This window comes from Callospermophilus lateralis, chromosome 15 (assembly GCF_048772815.1).
Source record: "Callospermophilus lateralis isolate mCalLat2 chromosome 15, mCalLat2.hap1, whole genome shotgun sequence".
NCBI lineage: Eukaryota > Metazoa > Chordata > Mammalia > Rodentia > Sciuridae > Callospermophilus > Callospermophilus lateralis.
The window spans coordinates 50,881,910-50,908,875 of NC_135319.1; the positions used below are offsets into that span (position 1 = coordinate 50,881,910).

Genomic DNA, 26,966 nt, shown 5'->3' on the forward strand with positions numbered 1-26,966 from the left:
AATAATAATAATAATAATTATAATAATAGGCACACAGCCATCCATCCTTCCCTTTCCCGTTCTCCCCTGTCCTTCCACCTCTCCAGGCCCCCATGTCTGCCATAGGCGGTGGGGGGGCACTGGCCGCCAGCATGAGTTCCTTTAGCTATGAGCCTAGACCTCCTACAAGTGGCACTATGTGGAGACTCCCTGGGTGCACATCTCCAGCGTGCGCAGCGGCTACAGCACTGCGCGCTCAGCTTACTCCAACTACTCAGTCCCGGTGCCCTCCTGGCTCTCCGTGCGCCGCAGCTACTGTCCAGTTCTGGCTCCTTGATGCACAGCCTGGAGAACCTAGACCAGAGCCAGGTAGTCGCCATTAGCAACGACCTCAAGTCCATCCGCACTCAGGAGAAGGTGCAGCTCCAGGACCTCAAAAACCGCTTTGCCAGCTTCATCGAGCGCGTGCACGAGCTGGAGCAGCAGAACAAGCTGCTGGAAGCCGAGCTGCTGGTGCTGTGCCAGAAGCATTAGGAGCCGTCCCGCTTCCGGGCGCTGTAGGAGCAGGAGATTAGCCACCTCCGCCTGGCGGGGGGATGCTACCAACAAGAAGCAGGCGTTCCAGGGAGAGTGCAAAGGCCTGGAGGAGACTCTGTGCAACCTGCAAGCACGCTATGAAGAGGAGGTGCTGAGCCTCGAGGACGCCGAGGGCAGCCAGATGGAGGCGCGCGAAGGCGCAGAGGAGGCGGCGCTGGCCCCCGCTGAGTTCCAAAAGCATATCCACAGCCTGATGGACGAAAGCTTTTCTGAATCTCCAAAGCCTCATTCTGTCTCAGCCTTTCCTTCTCTCTTTTTAGGCTCCTCCTCTCCTTTAGAACTTGTTCTTATCTTCATTTCTCTGCCCTTCTCTGCCTCTGTTTTCTCACCACTGTCTCTCCCCTTCAGTCTCAGTGTCTCTGTCTCTGTCTCTCTGTCTCTCTCTCTCCCCCCCCACCCACCCTTTCTTTGCCTCTGTCTATCATTCCTATCTTGCCATCTGTGGTCTCCCTGGGTTCCCTGCCGCGCCCCAGGTACCACCCACCCGACAAAGCGCCCTTGGCGCTGAGCAGGGCTAGCCCAGCCTGTGTGCAGAACAGGAGCCCCAAGGTGCTGGCCTGGCAAATCTCAGTGCCCTGTTTGCTGGCGGACGCCCTCCCCAGGATAGCGCCAGGCCGGCCCAGGAGGAAATGCTCCAAGTCTGAACCAAAAATCCTGGGCAGCTTGGGGCTTTCAGGCTCCCAAATACTCTTCCCCTCAGAGGCCCCGTGGAACCTCGTGGATCTCAGAGACCCCAAAGAGCTAATCTCTAGGTTCCAGCCAGGGCGCCACCCCAGGAAGGAAGGGTGTTCTTGCACAGGAGGGGATTTGGGAAAGACATGTAGCCCTAGGAGGCTGCCCCAGGGGTCCAGAGGTTCCTTATGAGCCCATTTCTCTGAGAGAAGTGCTTTCCTCTTTGTCACCGCAGGTTGTTGGCACAGGACCTGAAGCCTGACTCCTAGGCAGCTTTTCTGTCTACCCAGGGACAAGATATTAACACTAATGCTGTCCAACCCCATCTGACCCTGAGAGGGAGATTCAGGCAAGGTGTCTGCCCTCCACAGAAATCCACTGCTTTGGTAAAGAAGTAGTAGCAATATTAAAAGACGCCTTTTAAAAGAAAATAAATTCATGGCTGTCATGCAGATAGAAAATGAGCATGTGCCAAAGATTTTACTTAGCTCATTGTTAATGAGGGAACAAGTAGATGTTACAAGCAGTCCTAAGAAGGGACTTAGATTAGGAAAAGAGGCTTGCACATGCAAAAAGAATTGAACTCTTGCACTCCAGGAGGGATGGGAACCATAACAACCTGTAGCAGACAGAATTGCAGATCTGTAGACTATCTATATCTATCTTTATCTATATCTGTATCTGTTTTTTTTTTTTTTGGCGGGGGTGGGGGGGTGGGGGGACTGAAGGCACAGCTCAGTGGTTATGTGCTGGCCCAGCATGTGACAGAACCTGTGTTCAATCCCTGGTAGTGGCCTTCTACTAGTGTTAGGTAGACTGTAGGGAAAGAGGAAAGGGAAATCACATAGTCACACATTGTGTCTAACCTTTAAGGAGTTCATGCTCTAGTAATTGTTGTGGTACTAACAAACAACTGCTGAGCTTTGATTGATTGATCTCTACTCTTTGTCACTTCTGATCTTTCTTTAAAGGTCATTTAAAGCAAGTCATTGTCCATTATGCAGATCAAGAAATGGAGGTTCAAAGAGGTCAAGAACCTTGCAGATAACTTGCAGATAAGTCACACAACTGGCACAAAGAGGGGTGAGGACTAGAATCTAACTTGTCTGCCTCTGCACAACCTGGTTCTTAGATAATAACACACTACATCCTGTTGTGTTTACGGTAAGAAAACTGCGGGGGGGGGGGTTCTTCATTCCAAAGCTGGGTGAGTTTTTTGGTGATCTTCTAATCATCCCCCACCTTCCTCCAGTTTAGAACACAGAAACTGAGACAAGTGCAAAAAATAATAGTTTTATTGAAAATACAAATAAAGGTACAGCCCTAACAAATCTGAGAGTTCTGAATACTTGGAGTACCTTACTTGCATCATATGGAACACTTTCATTGCCAAGCCTGGGAGAATGACTTTATCCATCAAGAGTCCCCATCAGGTTTATTTGGAGGAGCCCCTGCAGGCCAGGTCTGCCTCTCTGCCTTTTCTGTTCTTGGCTCAGTGCAATTGTTACACATAATTACCTAGTCAATAATCTTCACATCCCATCTCCTCCTGAACAGTAAGACAACAGCCTCAGGCACGAACATTCTGATTCTGAGTCATCAGATCTGTCACCAAGACTAATATTTAATTAAAAAAAAAAAAAAATATATATATATATATATATATATATATATATATATATATATAAATTGTACACAACACACTAATTTCTTTATTTATTTTTATGTGATGCTGAGTATTGAACTCAGCATACCGCACATGCTAGGTAAGCACTCCACCATTGAGCAACAACCCCAGCCTTTAGGATCTAATTTTTAAAAAGCTTACATGGGGATTATGATGCCCAGATGAGCTGGCTAGAAGGAAGTGTTTATTTAAAGAATGCATTGAATTTCTCATACTTGGTTGGACATTCCACAGTAGTTTAGCTCAGTGGGAAATTATCAAAGAATACTTAAATCCACAAAAATTCTTATAGCTCAAATTTCGGGATTGGTTGCCTAATGTAATAAGATTAGAAACACACACACACACACACACACACACACACACACACTTTGATTTCTTGTTATGTTACAGCACAAAGTAATAAAGTATAAAATGCAAAACATCAAACTCCTCCCTGTCACTAATTTCGTCTACCCAATAATTCCAGTTCAGTTCCCACAGCATGGTGGACACTTTCTATTTCCTCTCTACATATTTCCTGTATTCTTAGTATGTGTAGAGAAAAAATATAAACATGGTATCAAATAATAAATATTTTGCTTTTAAATTCATGTCTACCTCAGTCCTAGCATCAAATCCTGGGAGATCACTAAAAATTTGGAAAAAGTTTATGAAAGTGAGTACACATAAATCTACTTTATTCCATGTAGGAGCTGCAAAGTATCCTGTGGATGGGTATACCATTATTTATCCAGACAGTGCCCTATTTATGGACAAAGGGAATGTTTCTTTTTTCCCCAATATAAAACATGCTTCAAGAACATACTTGTGTATATATCATTTTAACAGTTTCATGTATTTATTTATTTAGATACATTTCATCACTGAACTATATCCCCAGTCCTTTTTAAGTTTTTATTTTGAGACAGGGTCTCACTAAGTTGCAGAGTTGTCTGCCCCTGAACTTGCAATTCCTTGCCCCAACTTCTGGATTACCAGAGATTAGTGATATTACCAGCATGTGGAACAGTGTCTGGCCTCCTATATTTTAAAAGCAAATTCATAAAAGCAGCCCAGGAGATGGACAGTTTTAAAAATCTGCAACCAGCATGTGGGACAACTCAGAAAGGCATAGTGAGTGAAACCCACTGTAGGATCAAAATTCTACAAATGACATTTAGTGGCTGTCGGTAAGAAGTTAACTTAGTTTTTAAAAAATCTAAATGTTTCCATAGTCAAAAAAGAAAAGAAAAAAGAAAAAAAGCAGACTTTTATAATGATTATATAGTTGAATCACCAAAAGTTGTTCACTGAAACATTTTGATCTGCATTCCTGTTTGCATACTTAACATTTATATAAAAAACTAACACACACACAAAAAATGGAAAAACTGCCAATATCTGATTTCTCTCCCCTAGTTTTCTACTTATAATCATCCACTGAGGCATCTTTTGACACCACGGGGACAAAGGGGATGTTTAACATCAAACCTACCAAGAGTGGTTTGGTTTGTTGTTTTTGAGATGCTGTGGAACAAACCCAGGGCCTCGTGCATGGGTGGGTTTCACACAGCTACACATACATCCAGCCCCAGAGTAGGTTCTTACATAAGTTCTCAATGTGTCAGAGTGCTATTTGGAGGCCATTTGGCATAACTACTGTATGTTTGCCATGGATCGCACAGATCTTATTTGTGTCTTCTAAAAAGACACCAGAGAGTCTTCATTTGCTTCTCACAAAGCGGGATACCTGCCCTTTAGAAGCACAAATCTGTTTTTACATAGGAGCAGTTTCTCACACCGGACCCTGGAAGAGGAGTTAATGAATTGAAACTTAGTGGACAAACTAGATGTCAGAGCACCACAACACTGGGCCTGTAACTCTGAGTTTTCTTCACCTCTACACTAGAGGGCGCTCCTTACAAGCGATTTTTTGTAGCCAATGACTAGGTCCTTTTACCACTTGTGGATTTGGGAGTAGTGGGCTTTGGTGGAGGACTCCTTTTGAGACATTCTTGCTCCCTTCTACTGGAGGTCAGTGCACTTGAGGAAGTGCAGGCTTTAGAGGAGGAGGGTGGCTGTAAATACCATGTTTCTTTTCTTTTTTTCTCCCTCTCTTTCTCCCTCTCTTCTTTCTCCCTCTCTTTCTCCCTCTCTTCTTTCTTTTCTTTTTTTCTTTCTTTCTTTCTTTCTTTCTTTCTTTCTTTCTTTCTTTCTTTCTCTCTTTCTTTCCTTTTTTCTTCCTTCATTTCTTTCTTTCTTTCTTTCTTTCTTTCTTTCTTTCTTTCTTTCTTTCTTTCTTTCTTTCTTTTTCTTTCTTTCTCTTTCCCCTGTGCTGGGGATTGAACCCAGGGCCTACATGTGCTAGACAAGTGCTCAACCACTGAACCACATTCCCAGTCCCCATATTCATGTATCTGGAAAGGCTAGATTCCTGGCAGGGCAATCACAGAATGAGAAAACCTTTATTTTTTGTCCATAAGGCAACTCTCACTAAACCACAGATGAGCCAGTGTGCTCATAACTATGACATCACTGTCTGCATTGGAATAGTGCTGGAGGAGGTGTCATTTATATAAAATACTTCTGGAGGGGCAGGACATAAAGTCACAGACCCAGGTGTCCAGGCCTATTCCCCAACACCTATTTTTTTTTTTTTAAATAAAACCATCCTATGCTACAAAATGGTATCTTCTTGTTGGTTTTATTTAGTTGCTGCTATTTAGAAGTGAGATTGGGTTGCATTTGCCTACTCAAATACTTTTCCCTTCTATTTTCCCCCTTTTCTTTGTATATTCTGATTATTAATGTAAATGCCTTTTATTGGTGCTGGAATGTTTTCATAGAACTCTCTTTAACTATCATTTTTGGTGTCATTGCTCATGAATTTTAGATATTAGGAAACCAAATTTCTCAACATTTTTCTTTATGACTTCTAGAGTTTACAACTTGCTTATGATTCCACACTTCAAAATTATAAATTTTTTCCATTATTTTCTCCAAGTACTTTTAAAGGTTATTAAAGATATAATCTCTATTCCATTTACAATTTTTCTGTGGTTTTGAAGAAAGAAAAATATTTCTAACTTAATTTTTTTTTCTGCAAATGGACATCTAAATATCCTTCTGCTATCCTTTAGCTGCTAATTTTCTTTCCTTCTTTCTTTTTGTATTAGGGATTTAAGACAAGGATAATTTACCAATGAGCCACATCCCCACATCCCTGAGACTTTGCTGTGGAGAATGGGGAATGCAAGAACTTTCTAGACAAAGGACATGGAAAAAGGCTGAAGTCATGGAGTGCTTGAGGAATTGAAAGAAATCCAGTTTGATTTAGTACACACAGCAATAAGAATGCAGAAATCAAATCAGAAAGAAAAGCAGAGACTCAATCCTTGCAACATAAATTGCCCTTAAATTTTATCTTAAGGGCAATAATAAACATATATTAAGTGATCTTATTCTTTTAAATCATTTCAGAAGATAAAAGTATATAATTGAGAAAAAAGAAAGAAAGAAAAGAGGGGAATGATAGACCCAGCCTGATTTTCTCTTAAAATTGGGAGCCATCTTGCTACAAAGCCATGAAAAGCTAATTTCAGCTTCACTATAAATTACTGCAAATTCTGAGCCTGCTTGGAATGCCTACCCTGCCTTGAACTCACCCATGCCTGGCTCTCTCTGAGCAGATAGCAGCCCTCTCTGAAACTTTAATGATGCCTCACAAATCCTGGCCTTCCCTGGTCAGATAATGACCCTCTCTGAGGCTCTAATGACTTTCATAAATTCTGATGTTGGGGCCAGCAAAAATGTAAACTAACATTTGTGTTATGCTCCTCAGAGTTTTGATATCTGCAACCTCCACTTTGTATAACTTTCTGGCCTATAAAGCTGGGTGCAAGAAACTTGTGGCTTCTGTTTTCCTGTGGTTTTTGCTGGGAGAGGCAACCCAGCTGGTTAAAATAATAAGCTTGCTTTAATTTGATTTTAACTGGAGTCAGTGGTCTTTTCTTGCGTCCTAGTCTAACAATTGCCTTGAAGTTGCTGAGGCTGGCTTTGAACTCAATTTCTCTTGTCTCAGCCTTCCAAACTGCTGGGATTACAGGTGTGGTCCACCCTCCCTGCCCGCCCCCCGGGGGCAAGTGTGTTTAATTCGGAAAATGTCTTTGTTACTTCAATATAAAGTTTTTGCAAAATCTTCATCTCTTGGTCTAAAACTCTTGCAACCCTCATTTCAACTCAGGAGTTACAAAGCCTCATTAAAAAAAAAAAAAATAGAACAATTCTGAACAAGCCCACCCAGCTTCTTCTTCCAGACCATATTGCATAAGCATTATGATAACCCTTTCATGACTGACAACATCCAGGGGGTGAAGGGATTATTGTCACTCCACCTACCTAGGAGCACAGTGAAAGGGAGTGAAGTGACCTGCCCAAGGGTTACCCCCTGCAGAGAGAGAGTAGGACTGCAGAGCTGTTGGGGGTTAATCCAGCTAGCCATCTTTCCTTCTAAAATTCTCCACCTAGTTAATGCCCTCTAGGGATTTCCCACCAAGGTTAAGGGTGAGAATTAAACTCTAAAGCCTAAGGCTTTCCTTGTTTGTAATTAACATTTACACTATGCATTGTTTGAAAACATATTTTTTCAAGGTCAAATCATGACCTTCAAACAGATATAAAATGAACACTTTCTAGAGATTTTCACTGAATCAATGAGAAAACTAGGCAGATTATAACTGACTGAAAGGAGAAGTCAAAAAGCACAGGCTTATATAAAGCAAAGGAAAGTTAAAGCAGAATCCCAGATAGAGGTCAAATAAGCTTCTTCAATGGTCGAAAAGGAAACTTAGCTGAACCTGTCTGCTACAGCAGAATATACCTGTGTAGAGATGAGGGATATTTTGCCTTGCTTTAGATATCTATATTTTGCAGAATTGCAAATAGATTCCATGAAATCAAAACCAGATGAGGTGGAAAGATATGCTATAGACAATGCTTCTGGGTTGTGGATCAGTGGTAGCACTTGCCTAGCATATGTGCAAGAGGCACTGGTTGGATTCTTAGTACTTCATATAAATAAATGAATAAAATAAAACCAAAAATCACTTGACGTTGAGAGCACACCCCCAATGATCCAACAAATTTCCTCTAGGCCCTACTTCTGAACATTCATCATTTCCCAAGAGCACCATGCTGGAGACAAATCCTTAAACATCTTGGCCTTTGGAGGACTCTCAAGTCCAAACTATGGTAGATTCTTAAGTACAATAAAAAATCTTCTGCTTCTTTGTCTGGAAGAGTAGAAAAGAATTTTTAAATAGTTTGGGCTCAAATTTCTATAACACTTTTATGCTTATGGAAGATTCACATAAATTTCCAATCCTATTAGATATTGAAAAACAAAAATTATTAGTAAAACACACTAGCATTATGTAGAAGAAACAGGATCTAGGTCACTAAAACAAGAATTATCATTTATGACACCAAAGGAAATGTAAGATACAGCAAATGTAATACCAAGATGTTCCGGGGCAGAAGTTTTGAGCATCCTTTTGCTTCAGATGTGTTTTCCCCTGATTAGGTTAATTTCATCTCGCTGAATGAGGCACCCAGTAGGTCCTTATTTCCCCCTCACCTTTCATGGTCTCATTGGTAGGGGTATTAAGAGGTCATGAGTCTCTTGGTATTTTGTCATCTGGTTAAAATTCTATGAGTCCAGAGAGAGTATCATTTCTTTATTCAAAATATGGTTTCTTTTAGTTCAATTTTTTTTTTCTCCTGGAACTAACACACATGGTCCATACACAGACATGTGTGACACGCTCAATAAGGGCTAATGTAGCTAATTGTTTTTAGCGCCTAGATTACATTAGTCATTCCCCAATATATTGTCTAATATTCTCTTTCATCTGAAATTTCTTAAACTTATCAGTTGTATAAAAATTACACATTATTTACCTTGTAGCAGCATAGGCAATTGAAATTATTTCTCAGTAGAATTTTCAGAATAATCATTGTTTTAAACCAAAGGAGTGACAGGCATGTCAACCTGGCACCCATACAAATCTTCTGAAGCCATACTTCAAATGAGCACATGTTATTCAAATAAGAACAATAGCAAAGTGATACTTCCACCTAAAGTTGTATAACTATCCTGTATCAAACCCAAAAACTTTTTCCTCAAAGGGGGAACAAAATATGTATAAATGACAGTTCAACTAGGGAGACAGAATCAGTAGTGTGTGTGTGTTTATGTATGTGTTTGTGTGTGTGTATTTACTGGACCTTAAACCCAGGCCTTATACATGCTAAGCACATGCTTACCACTGGGCTATATCCTTAGCCCTACTTTTTCATGCTTCATGTGATCATATTTGTCTTCCTTTGCTTTTGTTGCCTGTGCTTTTTATGTCAATCCAAGAGGCCATAAACACATTTCATGTCATTAAGCTATCATTTCTTTAGGATTCTTACAGCTTCAGGCCTTCATTTAAGTCTATCTTGTATTTCATGTTGTTTTATACATATGGTGTGAAATAAGAATCTCACTTCATTCTTTGCATATGAACATCAATTTTATTTATACTATATGTCATTTCCCCCCTGTGGAGTTGGACACCCTTGTTGAAGACCATCTTTCCATATACACATGGGTTTCCTCCTGGCTCACTGTTGTGTTTCAGTGGTCTGTCTGTTGCTCTTCATGTCAGTACCATAGTTTTTCTGTAGAATAGTGAAGTGTTGAATTTAGAATTTGTGAGATCTCTTAATTCTTCCATCTTTGGATTGCTTGGGCAATTCAGAATCTCTTGAGATTGCATATGAATTTTAAGTTGTTTTTTCCTATATATACAAATATACCATTGAGATTTTAATAAGAACTGCATTAAATCTGTACAGAAGTGTGGGTTATATGGAAATATTATCAATATGAAGTCTTTCAGCTCTTGAACTTAAGATACTTTGCTGCCCCTGACCAGCGTGGGCAGCTAAACTAAGATCACTCGTGTGAATTTGCAGGGACACAAAAAAAAACACAGACACAATTTACCTTTACACAGGCTTCAAGACAGCTTCCCTGGCTCTTTTCCTGAGGCTCCCAAAAGGGACAGCATTAGAAAGCCACAAGAGGGTGAAAAGAGCGAGGGAACATATACAGAAGTGAGCTTTTATTGGGGGGACTCTTGTTCTTAGAAACTTCTATTCAAAAAAGGCCAGAAAGGGCAGGACTACAAGGGAACAGGTGAGTGTAGCTCCCACCTAGGGGCACACCCCTCAAAGAGGACCTCCTTGCTCTCTGAGCAGGGGAATAGACTGAGACACAAGTCATGGCACCACTGTGCCAGACTACAGTGATCTTTCACATCCCTGTGGTGCATCAGGACTGGAAGGTGTGGTCACTCAATGTGACACCCCGCAACACCTTTTACTTATTTGTTTTTCATTCCAGTTCTCTCCATAATGTTCTGAGGTTTTGAAAAATTAAGTCTTTTGCTTCTCTGGTAAATTTGTCACTTATTTTATTCTTTTGTAATATTTATTTATTTGTTGTGGCTGTCCAAAATACCTTTGATATATTTGTTTATTTTTATGTGGTGCTGAGGGTCAAACCTGGGCTTTGCATGTGTTAGGCAAGTGCTCTACCTCTGAGCCACAACCCCACCCACTATGTCATTCTTCTTTTTCTTATGTATTAAGATTTATTTCTTCAATTCTTTTTTGGACTGTTCATTTGTAGCACATAGGAACAGAAGTTATTTTTATCCTATAATTTGATGAATTTTGAAGTCATCTCTGAAAGTTTTGTGAGGAACATTTAGGCTGTTTTTTTCTGTCATCCATGAACAGACAACTTTACCTCTTCTTTCTAATTTGGAGGTCTGTTTTTTTTTTTTTTTTTTTTCTGGCCTACTTGCTCATAGAGCTCCTAGTACTCTGTTGAATAGAAGTAGCAAGACTGGGCATCCTTGCTTCCTTCCTGATCTTAGAGGAGAGGCTTCTAGTCTTTTACTATTAAGTTTGGTGTCAGCTGTGGGCTTTTCTTATATAGTTTTTATGATGCTGAGACTGATGTCTTCTACTCTTGGTTTATTAATTGTTTCTCTCATGAATGAGTGTTGAACTTTGACAAGTGCTTTCCTCCCCTGCATCAGCTGAAATGATCATGTGGTTTCTGTTCTTTCTTCCATGAATGTCCTAGATTGCATTGCTTTTCCACATGTTGAATTATCTTATATTTCAGGAATAAATCCCATTTGATCGTGGTGTAGGGTGGTTTATTTGTTTTCATTTGTGTGTGTGTGTGTGTGTGTGTGTGTGTGTGTGTGTGTTATTGATGATCCAATCCAGGACCTTGTGAGCATTAGATAAATACTCTCTCCCCTAGTTATATCTTAGTTCGATCATTTTTTAAATGCATTATTTTTTTTCTTTCTTCTTCTCCTTCTTCTCCTTCTTTTTCTCCTTCTCCTTCTCCTTCTCCTTCTCCTTCTCCTTCTCCTTCTCCTTCTTCTTCTTCTTCTTTTTCTTTTTTTAAATGATTCTGAGTATTAAACTTAGGGTATTGTACTTGGTAGGCAAGCTCTCTGTTGCTGACCTACATTTCTAACCCATACTTTATATCTTGACACCGGGTGTAACTAAGTTACCTATGATGGTCTAGAACTTGTGACCCTTCTGATTCCAGAGTTGCAGGAATTACAGGCATTCACCCTCCATGGCTGACCTAGTAATCTTCTGGGAGAAAATAATTTTAATCTTTGCTCCCATCCCTCAACAGAAATTCTCAATGCTGTAACACAGAGTACAGAGATAATGAGTACCTACAGAGGTGTTCCAGTGTGATGGAGTAGAATGGGCATATGCCAAGATGGAGTAAGCCCCGTGTCCACACTTTTTCAAGACCATAATGGAGAAAAGGCAATATGATGAAATTTTTAAAAATATACATCAAGCATCGTGCATCCAGAGAATCAGGAGCAGTTGCTTTTACTTATTTATTTTTTAACTTTTTATTTTGGTATGCATAAATGTTTGTGCAAGTGAGTGGAGGAAGAAGAGGCTGGAAAACAGGAAGGGTCCTGATCATGAAGGACATTGGGTATCAATCTGTTGTGATCCTTCAGCCAAGGCAAGTTAGTGAAGGTTTTTTCATTTGTTTGTTTTCCATTAAGGAATTGAAAATGTCTGGTGTATATTGCATGAAGGTGAAGTTGGAAGCAGGGAAAATGAATGATTGAGAAAGCTCTCTATGATGGGAATGGAGTTAAGATTTCATCATGTTATGGGTTAAACTATATGTGCCTTGAACAGACAAACTCCCTTTTACAGTGAGACTCCATTTCATATAAAAAATAGCTCTCACAAAAGAAAACCCACCTCTCCCATCCTTCTTAGCAGACACTGTTAAGCAATGCATATCACCTGAAAAAGTGTTTCTTTTATTCTTATACAATGGAAGATGATCTTCTTTAGTCCCCCATTTTTTGGTGGGGTGGGAGCATGCACTACTCCCTTAGCTAGGTCACTTTAACCAAGTTCTTATGTTGGCAATGGTTTGAGTTACTGGTTGCTTGCAGTTTTGTTATTAAAATGCACTCTACCTTCTGCAAAGGGTCAAAGATTGCTTGTTGCTTTTGCACCCCTACCATGGTGAATAAAGTTTTATGTCCTGCTTCAAGACTGACCCAGTCATTTATTTCGAATGTGCCACAACATTCAGAAGCTCCAGCCAGATTTCAGGAGTCAGGAATGTGGCTCTGGGGCATGAGGGATTCTTGAACCTTGTTTCACAGAGAAGATTGCCATTCCTCTGAACTTGTGGGAGCTCTCTGGGTTGCGTGGTCTGGACACCATGTGTTCGTGGATTCAAGCCCACCTGTGAAAGAGGATCTGGTGCAGTTCAGACCTGGAACCCTAGCACTGTATGACAGGGTGTTTAACACATTGAGCCAGTAAATAGACCTTGGGGATGGTCTAATGCCAGGGTATTTCAGGACAGAGTGCCTTGTCCATGTCTGTCTCTTGCTTGTTCATGTCTGTCTCTGTTGCTGACAATGTCCTCTGACTGTTCACCCCAGCAATTCCTTTCTTTATATTTTGGCAGATTGGACTCATCAGGGACCTAATAAACCACCATCCTCTGACTTGAGTCATGCTCAGCACCCTGTCAAATTGTTGACTTTCACCTTCCATTTGTATGTACTTATGGTTTTAATTGTTAGCTTTGTCATGGGAAACCCAAATCCTAACCTGGCCTGATGACTACCCACTGGATGGTGCGGGAAATTGTTAAAAAGCCCTAGGCTCCTCACTAAGGCCTGCACTGGAATATACATGGCTGCAAAAAGGCTCAGTAGACAACTAATGTGAAAATATAGATTTAAAAACATATACTTAAACTCTTCCAGGCTGAGACTTAGAAAAAGTCAAAATGATTTTAGAAGTCTCTCCCTCTCTCTTTATTGCACTCTCATGTTGCTTTACTAAAATTCGCCACCATAAATATGTCCCAACTATTGGAGTTGGTCAATAGTTGAGGAGGTTTTTAAGAACCATGGCAGCCCAGGTGATAAAGCTACAAAATGCCAGGCTAAAATATTGGTACTGCTATCCAAGAGACCAGGAAAAGCTGGCTTAGAACCAGATCAAAAAAACTCAGATACTCTCAGCCCCCATCAATCTAAAATAATTGCCAAGATATGGGGCCAATGTGTCAGTCTTGCAGTGGATACCCAAGCAGAATACTCGGTCCTGCACTTCTAATAAGTGCCACAAACTCCAGGGAAAATGCCTCCACACAAGGCACAACAGAACCCGATTTTAAAGGAGAAAATTCCTCCTCAAAAGTTTAAGTGTTAGACTGTGGAAGCAGGCTCCCTTGCTGCTTCTTTGGGAAATCCCTTCAGAGTGGGTGTGGACACAGCCTTTGTCTATATTCCCTTACAATTAAAAAAATCAAAATTCTTCTTTCTCTGAGTTCCCACAAGCCCTCACTTCTTTTATTAAATGCTTTTTACATTTGAGGGCTACATCAGGCCAGACACCAGACAGGCTTTTATAATTGTACATTTTTTTTGAGCTTATAATTTTGATCTAGCCTGCAGAGGATATGTGTTTTTCTGATCAATCCTATTTTATCCAACTATGGAGGTTTCATTTTTACACATAGTTTTGTTCAGAGACCAATTTACAAGGGTTAGCCGTCAATGTAAAATGTTTTTAAAAATCTAGAAATCCTTTGTTTATTGTTTTGTTTTGTGTATGTATGTACACCACGTGTTTGCATGTCTGTATGTGTTTGGTAAGTAATATAGGTTAAAAATTGCTGTCTGTCCTCACTGAAAATAATTGTAGTAAGAGTTAAAAGTCACAATAGATATATTTAAATTTTGAAAAGGTGACTCCAAAGTGTTTGCCCCAGCCATGTCATTTCAATTCCCTTTTCTTACAGCAGTAGTCATACCTAAAATTAGAGGGGAAAAATAAAAAAAAGAAATTAAAGACAGTGTAGTTGCCTGGCGAAAATATTGGTAGCAAAATCTAAGAGATCAGAAAAACAGGTTTAGTATCAGAGTCGGTCAGATCACAGAAATGGAAGCCAGCTTGGATCCAGAAATTGGGAGACCACCTGTGGTAGATTAAAATGTTAATTCCTCCAGGGCCCCACATCCACCCTTACAAAATAAACTGCTTCTACTCCAAACTGTTACTAAGTCTCTCCAAGAGGTTCACCTTAAAGCTCATTAATTTCTTTGAAGATAACATGTCCTGAGAGACTGCTGACTTCCAACACCCATTCCAGCCCACAGAATATTCATCACACCTGAGTCAGAAGAGAAACTGTGTGTCCTAAAAAAACAATGAAAGCCCTCATGGCCCCAGCCACCCTCTAAAGATAAGACTGAAAAAGAAGTTCATCCTGTTTTTTTCCTTTCTAGGACTATGTTAGAAGGCCCAAGCTGGTAGAAAAACCACATTTCACCAGTCACATTAATGTATTTACATGGACATTGTTAGATGCAGGGCAGGCTCCACTAAGTTGTCTTCAGGTCAGGCTGAACAAATGTTAGCTGCAGGATAATCCATTCACTCAAACCCAGATCTGTTGGGTCCTTTATCACCTGTTTGCATCAAGTCTGAACACTCAACCCCACTCAAGCTGAATACTGGACCCCCACCTGTCTACTGCAATGGAAACCCATATCTAGCCCCTGCCCCTTCTGTCTGAAGGCAGCAAATGACACTACTGTATGATCCAATCACTGTATACCACCAAGGCTGCTTGCAACCCCAGAGACCTCTTTAGATTTGGGCTATAAATACTCCCTCCTGCTGGGCTCCTCTCTCTTGCTCTTTCTCTCTCTGTCTCCCTCTCTTGCTCTTGCTCTCCTTCTTCTCTCAATTCTCTCTCTCTCTCTCTCTCTCTCTCTCTCTCTCTCTCTCTCCTTTCTCCTCTTCTGCACTGATACAATAAAGATCTCTTGGTCATTCCAATTGTTGTGGTCAATTAGGTGTAAAGGTACCCTACCTGCTGCCCAGTGTCAGAGGTTGCAGAGGGGACTTGCTTGCTGCACTTCTCACGTGCCATGACAAATAAAGTCTCATGTCCTGCTTCAAGCCTGACCAGTGATTTAATTAAAATGTGCTACATTAATGATTGCCCCACTGGAAGTAATATTTCTGAGGGCCTGTTTAGTGCCAGGGGGAATACCTTGTCCCAGAAGTATGATGAAGGTCAATGCAGTCTGGAGCTCTCAGGTTGGTACAGTGTAGTTCACCTCTCAGGAAAATCAATCATAGGGATTTAATAGGGACAAGTGTCTATTTTGCATTGATCCTGTGAGATCTGCATTCAGGATTGTGACCAGGAATGCCCTCAGGTCATTGACTCACTAATGAACAAAGAGGAAGGGATAATCAGTGTGGAGACTTTGTGGGGCAAATGAGACACCAGAGGATAATTTTCTGACTAAAATCTTCAAATTTTACCTAGAATTTCAGGGACATGGGAGGGTATAACAGGGTTGCTAGCTCTAGGCTAGTCACAGCAGTTTAGGGGGACCCTGCCTCAGGACAAAACAATAAAAAGGATTGGGAATGTAGCTTAGTGGCAAAGCAACCTTTGGTTCAAGTACAAGTACTAAATAAAGAAAGGACTTTAAAAAAACTTCAAGTAATGATGATTAAGTGTGTTGATAATTTAAGTTTGTACTCCATTTTGTCCTAAAGAATACTGGTTTCTATGTATCCTTGAAGAGATTAGAGGTGAAACAAAGAATCTACTAATAAATATTAGCTATTTTTCTTAGGATTATTATGGTTAAGTGAACTAAATGGTGTGATGTGGAAGAATGAAACAAGCAGGTAAAATTTAGGTGGACAAAATAAAAATTCAGTAAATGGTCAAGTGATATCAAATTATCTCCAAAAAATTCAATGTTCTACAAGCCAACTGTTGAGTCATCAGTTTTCCAAATGCACCAGTTCATGGAGTGAGGTTTTGATACTTCCACAGGAATGTTAAATGGCCTTATGGAACACTTTTATTTTCCATCATGAAACAAAGAAGTGGTATTGTGTTGTTGTTGTTGTTGTTGTTTTTAATATTGAACCTAGGGGCACTTTGCCACTGAGCCTTCTCCCCAGTCCTTTTTATTCTATTGTAAAATTTTTAGACATGATCTAATTTAGTTACTTAGGTTCTCACTAAGTAACTGGCCTTGAACTTTAAATCCTCCTGCTTCAGTCTCCTGAGTATTTGGAATTCCAGATATGTAGGCCATACCATGCAGGAATTATGTACTATTAAATGTTGACCTGAGTGGTTGGGATTTTGGCTTGATGGCAGAGTGCTTGCCTCATGGTTGTGAGGCACTGGGTTTGATCCTCAGTACCACATAAAAATAAATAAATAAATTAACATATTATGATTATCTGCAACTAATTTAAAAAAAGAACAAATACAGCAACAACAACAACAACAACAACAAAAACAGAGTTCACCAGAATATTGTTGTTTCTGAGCCTGCACTTTGCTGGTCAAAACTCCATTATTGCATGGCTCCATCTGAGGGACCTGGTGTGTGCTGGGTTCTTATGTTCACAGGCATTTGTAACAAGGATGAAGGACTTAGGTCACATGCTCTGAAGCCAAATTTCACATACAGAGTGTGAACTAGGAAAACAAACAAAAATGATTGGCTAAAATTTTTGATGACTTAGAAAAATTAGCCATGAGATTGGGCCATTTGGAGCTGATTCCTTGCTGTAAATCATGGAGTGAGCTCTGAGGAGAGCCTGACTGGAGTTGAGAAAAGAATGAGAACAATGCAGTGAGGGTGTCTGTCCAGGTGGATTGGATGAAGGAGGGCAGAAAAGGAGGTCACTACCTGGCTTGAATACAAAGTACTCAGAAAGGAATGAAACAAAGGTGATGGAAACTTTGAGTTATTGGGGTAAAAAAAAAAAAAAATCCAGAGAAATCAATCTAAGGCCAACCTTTTTATTTGATTGTTAGAGGAACTCTAAAAAAAAATAAGCCTGGCTTATTTTTTCTCTCCTTGCTTGTCATTGGTATCAACATTTCCATCCATATGTGGCAGTAGAGAACATGTCAGCTGTTGGTGGTAGTGACCACCAAAATTTTGGTGTAATATTGGACAACATAATTTCATACTGAAACACCAACAAATTTAAAAACAGCAAATGTATAAATAATAAAGGAAAAGAAAAAAAGGGACATTTAATATCTGACCTTTAAGATGATCTCATACAAGCCATAAACTTATAGTCCAGCTAAGTACATAGACACAAAAATTTCTGGAATGAGAATTAGATACCCACTTCTACTTTGCTTCTAGGAGTGAACCAGTGGCCACTAACACTGACTTTTATAGCGAGACTTTGATTTTTGATTAATTTATTTATTTTTTGGCCAGGGCCTGGCTCCATTGCCAGGCAGATTTTGATTTTCTGCCTCAGTCACCTTAGGTACTGGGGTAACAGGTTGTGCCACTGCAGCCATATTTCTATTTTGATTTATACTATATATTTTTTTCTTTTTTTGACTTTACATTGAATATGGTCAAAGTACAATAAAGGCTCTGAAGGCTGGTTTGGTTAATTAAAATTGCCTGATACCTATGAAAATGTACAAAATATAAAATGAAAATAAAAACTGCATTTTTTTTCTTTCTAAAGTACTTTGAAGAAATAAAAAGGAAAGACCAGGTCATGGGACATTTATTTATTTATTTAACATTTTCTCTCTCTTTCTCGTTTTTTGGTGCTGGTGACAGAACCAAGTGGTACTGTAACACTGAACGTCATCTCTGCTTCTTTCCACTTTCTGATTTTGAGACAAGGTCTCACTATACTGCTGAGTCTTGCTCAAATGCTGAGACTGAGGCTTGAATTTGTGATTCTCCTGCTCTAGCCTTTCATGTTGCTAGGATTACAGACCTGCACCAGGAAGACTAGCTTATTATTTTTTCTCCTTGTTGTCTTGGCATCCTCACTGGTATCAACATTTCCATCCATATCATCTTAAGCTGCCCATTTTATCACCACCACCCCATCCACCTCCTTGACATCTCTATCCCTGCCTCACAATCAGCTTCTTGCCTCTCTTCATCTCTCTCATTGTTGGCCCGAAATCCTGAAACCGTCATCCTCTTTAGCTTTCTCATTAGTCAGGTTTCTTCCCATCTGACTCCTTCACAATGTCCCATTTCTTATGAAGTCCTTGTTGGGGACCTCAGAGCTCGTATACATGGCAGCCTGTCACATGGTAGATAAGTTATGATCCCATGCAGAGGGTTCCAAAAGGAAGCATGAGACCTGGAATTTGGAGCTAGACCTGCCAGAGTCCACGGGGACAAAGATGGCTATCAGCAGAGGGGTCTGTGGCTAGGGGGAATGGGATCCCAGAAAAATGCAGATAGCTTTGGGGACAACTGGTGGCTCAACCCAATTTTGGTTGCTCTACTGTCTCAGTCTCCAATCTCCTCCAACCCTTCTGGTTCCTAAAATATTCCCTCATGTGCCCCAAAGCACATGCAGTGCCTCAAATGGCAGACTGTCCTAAGCAGACAGCCTGGGGCACACCTTCTGTCATAACCTGTGAAAGGCCCTCCATGAATTTAACTGCCCATCAATCTGTTTGTTGGGCCTCTTCTTGATTTTTGGTTACAGAGAAACTGTCTATGGTGGAGTTCAGTTAGAAAACTGGATTCCTTCAGCTTTTTTGGTTTTAAAATTTTCATTTCTGCACTATTGCCATTAAATTGCCGAGATGAAAACATAAAATAAAACAATAAAATTGGCTATGAGTGTAGTTCAGTGTAGAGTGCCTGTATGTTCATGCTGCCTTAGTAAAAACAAGAATAAAAGGTGTTTTTTTTTTGTTGTTTTTTTTAACAATGATCTAAGTTTCATAAAATATTAGTCTATGTCTTATAATATTATTATTCAATTCCAGTGTATAGTCTCTCCTCATTCTAAGCTCAATACTGTTTAAGCAATACTATATCCAGTGATGAGTCTCGTCCTTGAGTCAAGACTGTCAGAACACATAGTGTGTGTGGGCTGTGAGAGTGTGGTGAGAGGGAGTTTGAGGTCAGTGGCTCTGGAAAGCCTAAACAACTCCATTCCTGGTACCCTCAAGTCCAAGTGGGCATAAAGTAGTACAGACATTTTATGGGTGCTGTGGAGATGAAATAAATTTAGTTTCAGTGGGTGCTCAATGAAGGAAAGCCAAGATTGGAAGAGGTAGGTTAAATGTCATCAGAGGAGTCTAGGCTGCACTGTGGGCTAGGGTGGGGCTGAGTCTGTACCCCAGGGAACCTGTCTGGGCCTGGGGCAAGGGGCGTGGTATGGGTATTGGCGTCATCACTCAGGGGTGGAGCCATCTGTGGGCGTGTCTGGCGTGGGGTATATTAGCGGATGCTGCTCCAGAGCTTCTCAGTTTACCAGGGAGAAAGCAAGAAAGCGTGAGGAGTAGAAGTGCAACATGGCTTCCAACGGTGAGGTTCTTTAGTGGAGGGTTGAGTTATGATATTTTGTGGCAGGGTGTGGACTGCATGCAAGAGATTTCTTATAAAATTTAGAGATATGTGGAAATATTTCCAAGCCAAACCATATATCTGGTAGTCCCACTTAAACGCGGACACACACACATACACACACACACACACACAAATGAAGCTGCATGCCTAGAAGATGTGCAGCATGGGTGAATGGATCTAGTTAGATTGGCCAGGTACTGCTCTGCGTTGAGGTCCAGGGATAAGTTCTTTTGGTTCTCATTCTCTTTCTCCTTTCCTGTGAGATGAAGAGTTAGCCAGGCATGGTGTGTGTGTGCCTATCATCCCGGCTATGTGGGTAGGCGGGAGGATCCTGACTTCATGGCCAGTCTAGAGTTTTTAGATATTAATGGGGACAGAGGTGGTAAAGGGCCCAGAGTGAAGAGAAAAATAAAATCAAATTAACAGGATAGGCTGGGGTGTGGCTCCGTAGCAGAGTCGTTGCTGAGCAGGCAGGAGCCCATATGCATGAAGCCTTGGTCTTTCTGGCTTCCCCAGCACAAAACAAAGAAATCAAAAGCAAACAAAGACATGGGCATAGCTTAAAAGTAGGGTACTTGCCTAGCATGTCCCAGGTCCTGAGTTAGATCTCCAGAACCCAAGGATGGGGGAGGGGCGAGAAAATATACTAGAAGAATTTCATGAGTGATCCTGGGGATTGTTTATCGAGTTCAGTTTTTTTTTTTTTTAATATTCTGTGAAATTTAGAAATAAATTTAGAAATAAATTGCATAGGGGCTGGGGATGTGGCTCAGGTGTTAGCTCGGTTGCCTGGCATGTGTACAGCCCGGGTTCCATCCTCAGCACCACATAGAAACTAAGATGTTGTGCCCGCCGAAAACTAAAAAATAAATATTAAAAAATTCTCTCTCACTCCTTCTCTCTCTCTTTCTCTCACTCTCTCTCTTTAAAAAAAAAAAAAAGAATTAATTGGATAGTGGAAGAGATTTTGGCACAATCTTTTGTATGCATAGTGGATATTCAAAAGTCTTTGTTGTAGTTCTGATTTCTTTTTGTAGATGAGCCCTTGCTGAAAGGTGAAGGCTGTGGATTCAGCTGTAGCTGTTTTGCAACTTACTTGACCCTCCTCCCAAGTGTACATAGTGGACTTAAGAGTCCACTGGGCACATGGTCTCAGAGTCAAAAATGTTCAGGAAACTCCCCCCTCCCCCCAAAACGACAACAGTGTTGAATTAGTGCAGTCTGTATGGGATGGGAATTTCTCCACAAAGCCATCATGGATTTCAAGTAAGTAGGCACCAGAGGCCCTGCTTCTACTCATGGGGCTACTGCAGTTCACAGGATAATATCTTTGGTTGCTGTTTTTACTACTGAGCTTTGACTTCCAAAAACCTCACGTTTTCCAAACCTTTGAAGGATGAACGTTTTCTTTTCAGAAAATCTGAAACTTTTGTATATGAGTTTTTGGGTGAGGAGTGGGATGAACCAGACCAGAAGCTTTTCTGAAAACTTGGCTGTGCTCATCTGGAATCCCCAAGTGTGAATAGATGATTTTGTTGTTGTTGTTTTTAAATTTTAAATTCCCATTTAGGTGTTGTTTCAAAACATTTGGGTAATTTGCATTCTCATGTCTAGTACCTCATGCTGCACATCTTTGATGGTTCTCTAGAATAAGTGCTTGAAAAGTGGTACTGCTTAGGAAAAGCTGAAGAAACTTTCTGTCTCCTAGGTCCCATTATTAAGAGCATTGCTTCCTTTACTCTTCTCAGCAGCCTCTTCTAGACAGGGAGAAGCCTCAAATGTACTCTCCTTAGCTCACCATGATGACTAAATATTATGTTCAGAAAATTTTTTCTATATAAAATTGGTTTTTGCTCCATAAGACAGAACTGAAAATGCCTGTATTTTAAGAGTACTTGAATTTCTCATATTAAAATCATCAAAAAAAATTAAAAAAAATATAAAAACAATAACAATAACAAAAAAAACCGTTTCTAATCAGGCATTGCTTAATGGTGAGGATTGTTTCTGAGAAACATATGAGGAGATTTTTCTTGTGTGGACATCATAGAGTGCACTTACAAAATCTAATATAATCTGATGTCAATAATAACTCAATGATATGCCATGAGTTATCACCATCATATATCCAGTCCATCCTTGGCCACAATATTGTTATTTGGTGCATGGCTGAGAGAAAATTGCTCTGGGCTCAATCTAACTGGAATGGAGTCAGTGTTGAAGCCCCTGAAGTTCATGTGTGAAAAACGCATGTGCCCTGCAACTTTATTTGTAGGTTGGGCCTTTAAAGCCAAAGAGGCTCCACTTTGAGAGTGAATTAAATCTGTTTTCAGGCACAGGTTAGTTATTTTATAAGTGACTTTCCTGCCAAGTAACCTGTGTTTGTGTAAAGTGTACAGATTCAGATTTTCTCTTTTGGGTCTATTTCCTTGAGTTATTTTTTCTTTTAATTTTAATGAAACAGGTAAAATTTACCCTCACCACCATTTTTAAATGTACACTTCAGTGGCATCACCTACATGTTAATGTCCTGCAACCATTACCAGCAACTCTACACAGAGCTCTTTTCACCTTGTAGAACTGATAGTTTGTGAAAATTAAAGCACCCCCCCACAGAGCCCCCTCTCCAGTCCCTGAGGATTATCATTGTATTTTTGTCTCAGTGAATTTGACTACTCTAGGTACCTCATACAAATGATATTGCTGGATAATATAGTAATTTTTAATTATTTTTGAGCAATGACCATATTTTTTTCCATTGTAGCTACATCATTTTGTCTTCCCACCCACAGGGCATCTCGGGTTCCAGTTCCTCTGCTCCCCCTCTGCAGTTGTTGTGTTGCTTATTGGGTTTGTGGATAGTAGCATTGGTGATGGGAGTGAGGTTAGATTTTCCTGTGAATTTGAATTTGGCTTTCTTAATGATTTGTCATGTTGACCATCTTTTCACAGGCTTAATGACAATTTGATTATCTTAGTTGGAGAAATATCTATTCCAATCCTATGCCCACTTTAGAGATATGGTTCTTTATGTCTTGATATCAACACTCTATCAGGTGTGGTTCTCAAAGGGATTCACCTGTTCCACAGATTGTCCTTTCATTTTCTTCCTTGTGTCCTTTCATGCACAGTTTTTATTTAGTTATAGTCTAATAATTTTTTTGTTTGTGCTTTTGATGATATATCTATGAAATTATGGCCAAATTCAATATCATGAATCCTTCTCCCAAGTTTTTTTTGCAGCAAGTTTTATGATTTTTCTAGCTTTATTTATAATTCTTTGAATTTTGAGTTAATATTTCCCTATTGGGTAAAAGGTCCAACTCTATCTTTCCATGTGGATATCCAGTTTTCTCAGGACCAGTTGTTAAATTTAATTTTTTTGAATCAGAAATGAATGTCTCATTTTTGTGTTCTATAGAAGAATGGATGCCTTCCAATTGGATTAGGTCACCCAGAGAGGAAAGGGTAGAAACAGGGAGGGTGTATCAATCAAAAATGTTTTCATGAATGGTTGAGTGTGTCACCCAGAATCCCAAAATTCTGTACAATTAACTAGTAGCAGGGCATGGGGTGCATGTCTGCCATGGCAGTGACTCCTGGAGCCTGAGGTAGGAGGATCTCAAGTTTGAGGTCACTTTGTAGGACCTTGTCTCAAAATAAACACATAAAAAAGGGCTGGAATGAAGTACAACTAGTGTAACAGCAGGTGGGTTTATCCCCTTCCCATTTGAAAAATAATGGAAAACCAAGCCACTGGAGGGATTGAAGGCCCAAGGAGGAAGGAGTAGGGTTACAACTGCCATTTTTCTTGTTTGGTATAGTTTACAAAAGTGTGTGTGTGTGTGTGTGTGTGTGTGTGTGCGCGTGCGTGTGTGCGTGTGTTTCTCCCACCTTTGTTCTACTGCTTTGACGTGTTTTTTTTTCTTTTATTTTTGGTATTGGCTTGTTTTCACTTTCTTGTCAATTTCTTTTGAATCAATTCTGTAGCTCTTTTTTTTTTTTTTTTTACAGAAAAGAAAATTAAAGTCAAAATATTTTATTTTCCTGTTCATACTAACTCAACTTCAATCTCATAAAGATACTGTACCTTTAGAGTTTTATCTCCCGCTGTATGTTCTCATTTTTCTTCCTTTATTTTGGTGTTGTGCTGGGATAGAACTCAGGATGCTCTAGCACTGAGCTACATCCCTAGCTTTTCTTTCAAGTTTTGCTTTGAGTGGGACCCAGTGGTAGAGTGTTTGCCTAGTATGCCTGAGGCCCTGGCTTCAATCCTCACTATCATGAAACAAATATAATCTGTGTACCTGATCTGACACGCTGTGTTCATTATTTTAAGGCTGCTATCCTATTGAAGAGGGTTTAAAAAAGGATCATGTAAGTCATGTAAACATGCTCCCCAAACCTCAAGTAACCTTTACTTAATTGTTATGTTGAAGGCTAAGCTTATTTTGAATGTCATCATATGAGCAAAAATTCAAAGTGGACATTATGATAAATACTTGTCCCAACCCAATGCTTTCTTTCTATTTTATATAATCTTATTCATCCCCTACTCTTCCACCAACCATTTAAAGTATTGGTTATCAGATTGATATGAGCTGGTTTATCTGTATTTTCTCAATTATTGTGATGACTGACCATTTTTTATTTGTCTCTTTTTATATATTTTGAATTTTGGCTAGACTAAAATTCTTCTCTACCATGCAGATTATAATCTCATGTTCTCCTCATATTTTTAAGGATCAGCAGTTAATCCATTTTTGGTATTATTAATATGAATAAGTTGTGAGGCAGAGCTCTGCATTGTTAAAATCCTGGTGAACAAATAATATTTTTTTTCCTCTGGATTCTACTGGCAATCCTCAATCTTTTTCTTTCTGTTTCTGCACTTTTAGCATCTTCAGTTGAAGATAGTCCTATGGAAGTAGAAGAAACAAAACAGGAAAAAGGATTAGGAAAACCACGGCACAAATTTACAAAACATGACTTGGAAATTCTTAATCGATCATTTGAACAGAATTCCTACCCAGATTTTGGGACCCGGCAAGAGCTGGCCAAGCAAATACATTGCCCCATCAGCTCAATCAATGTAAGTCAAAATTTGGAAAACTTGCATGAACATATCTTTTTTATATAATACAGTAAATACAACGATTGTTTGAAAATATCTCATGTCATTTCTTCACATAGGGTATTGTTGATCTTTGTCACAGTTTCATTTCAGTGTGTTTGTGAATTTATTATGTTACTTTTATGAAAAAAATCAACAACTGTGAGGCAACTTTGGGAGTAGGCACCCATTAGCATGCTCAGTAATTATTCAGAATAGGAACTGTGCCAGTTTTTGATCATGGTGCTGGCTAATGAATTATGGAAAACTGGGAAGACTGGATATTTTAAAGTTGGGACAAAGAGTTTGCAGAGATGTTGAGCATTCAGTGACAAGATTTAAGGATGGCACTTCAATTTGTCCTGATTTGTTTTTTGGCAGAGACATTGGAGGATTTTATTTGCAAACTGCTAACTATGGTATGCCAATGTAACTCCCAAGAGGTGATCGCCCAAGGTGCAGGAGAAAGACTTGGTTCAATTATGTCCCACATGTGGCACCTCATAGCATTAGTAGGCACTTTGTAGCCATTTGGGACATGAGCCAATATTTTGTTTTGGGAATTTCTGATATGATGATTTTTTGTGAATTATTGTTTATGCTGCCCAAAGTTTTACTGTATTGGGGTTGCCCTAATGTATACTGAATTGGGTTTGCATATTCTTCTCTTCTATCAATATCCAATGCTTATTGAAATATTTGTTTTCTGAGACTAGGAGAACCTTTTCTTAGAGAAAATAAGAAAGGGAATGTAATAACAGTGTTGCAAAATAAAAGAATAGCAAATTCTCTGTCAGCTATGAAGTTACTGTATGTCAAATGTTCCATGAACTGGAAACAGTTCAAACATCCTGCAAATCAATGATGCTATACAAAGAAGTAGAAAATCATAACCAGATAATGTCAGGGAGAGGAACTGGTTTGAAGAGCAGTGCAACAGCTTAGAATAAGCCCATGTGATGCGGAAGCAAGCATGGTCAGGGAGAGGATCCTAGGGAGTCTGGAAATGAGAAAGGGAGCACCTGCCTTTTGGTCTCATCATTTTGAACCCACCTGCTAATTGTTGACAAATGATGGATGCTCACATCTTATTTTCTTTGTGTTTAATTGTGTTGGAGGGGAAAAATGAGAGCATGTATTTAGAAGAACCAGTTTTGTTATGTAGAGTTATAATTTTAAACCTCCTAAGTGGGGATCAAAGATTTACCTAGATGTTAACCTAAATTCATCCTGATTGGGAGATGGGTTTCAGGAGTGATCAAATATCAAAATGCTTCCAGACACTCTTGACTGTGAGCCTCTACAACACTAGCTAATTAAGTTACCTAGACTAAAAAGCATTTTGTCATTTTTAAACACATACCTCAAAGCTTTGTGGACTCTGGCTGGCATTGCAATTATCCTGAATTGATGCAGGAGAAAAAAATGTAGATTAGAGTTGTTCTATTCAGTTGTTAGGATCACATGTATCATACCCTGTCCAGTTTTGAAAAACTTTTGTTTGTTTGGTTTATGGCTTTTAAATGCAACAAATTTATGAATAACCTTACAGGATATGGAGTCATAAATTGTGTTGATGGGGCAGCTTGAGGAAAATGAAGAGGCTGTGTGAAAGTGTGCAGGGCACTTGGGGCTCTCCTAGGTTGCAGAGAGGTAGTTGGGAGACTTTGAAAAGCTATGTTCACATGCACTGGAGAATTTGGGTAGATTTTGGGAAGAGTTGGGAGTTTGGAATTGTGCACTGTTCATAACCTCCACAATACCTCCTTGGTTTAGCCCAGGACGATTGCCTTTTTTGTGTCTACCCCAGGCCAATGAGCAGATCAGTGATAATCCTGAAACTAAGCTTTACTATAAAATATTTTATTGA

General features: G+C 39.8%; 1 pseudogene; it reads left to right on the plus strand.

Moving 5' to 3' along the window:
• Positions 1-131: 131 nt before the first annotated feature.
• On the plus strand, positions 132-26,966 carry LOC143637973 (neurofilament light polypeptide pseudogene; annotated as a pseudogene).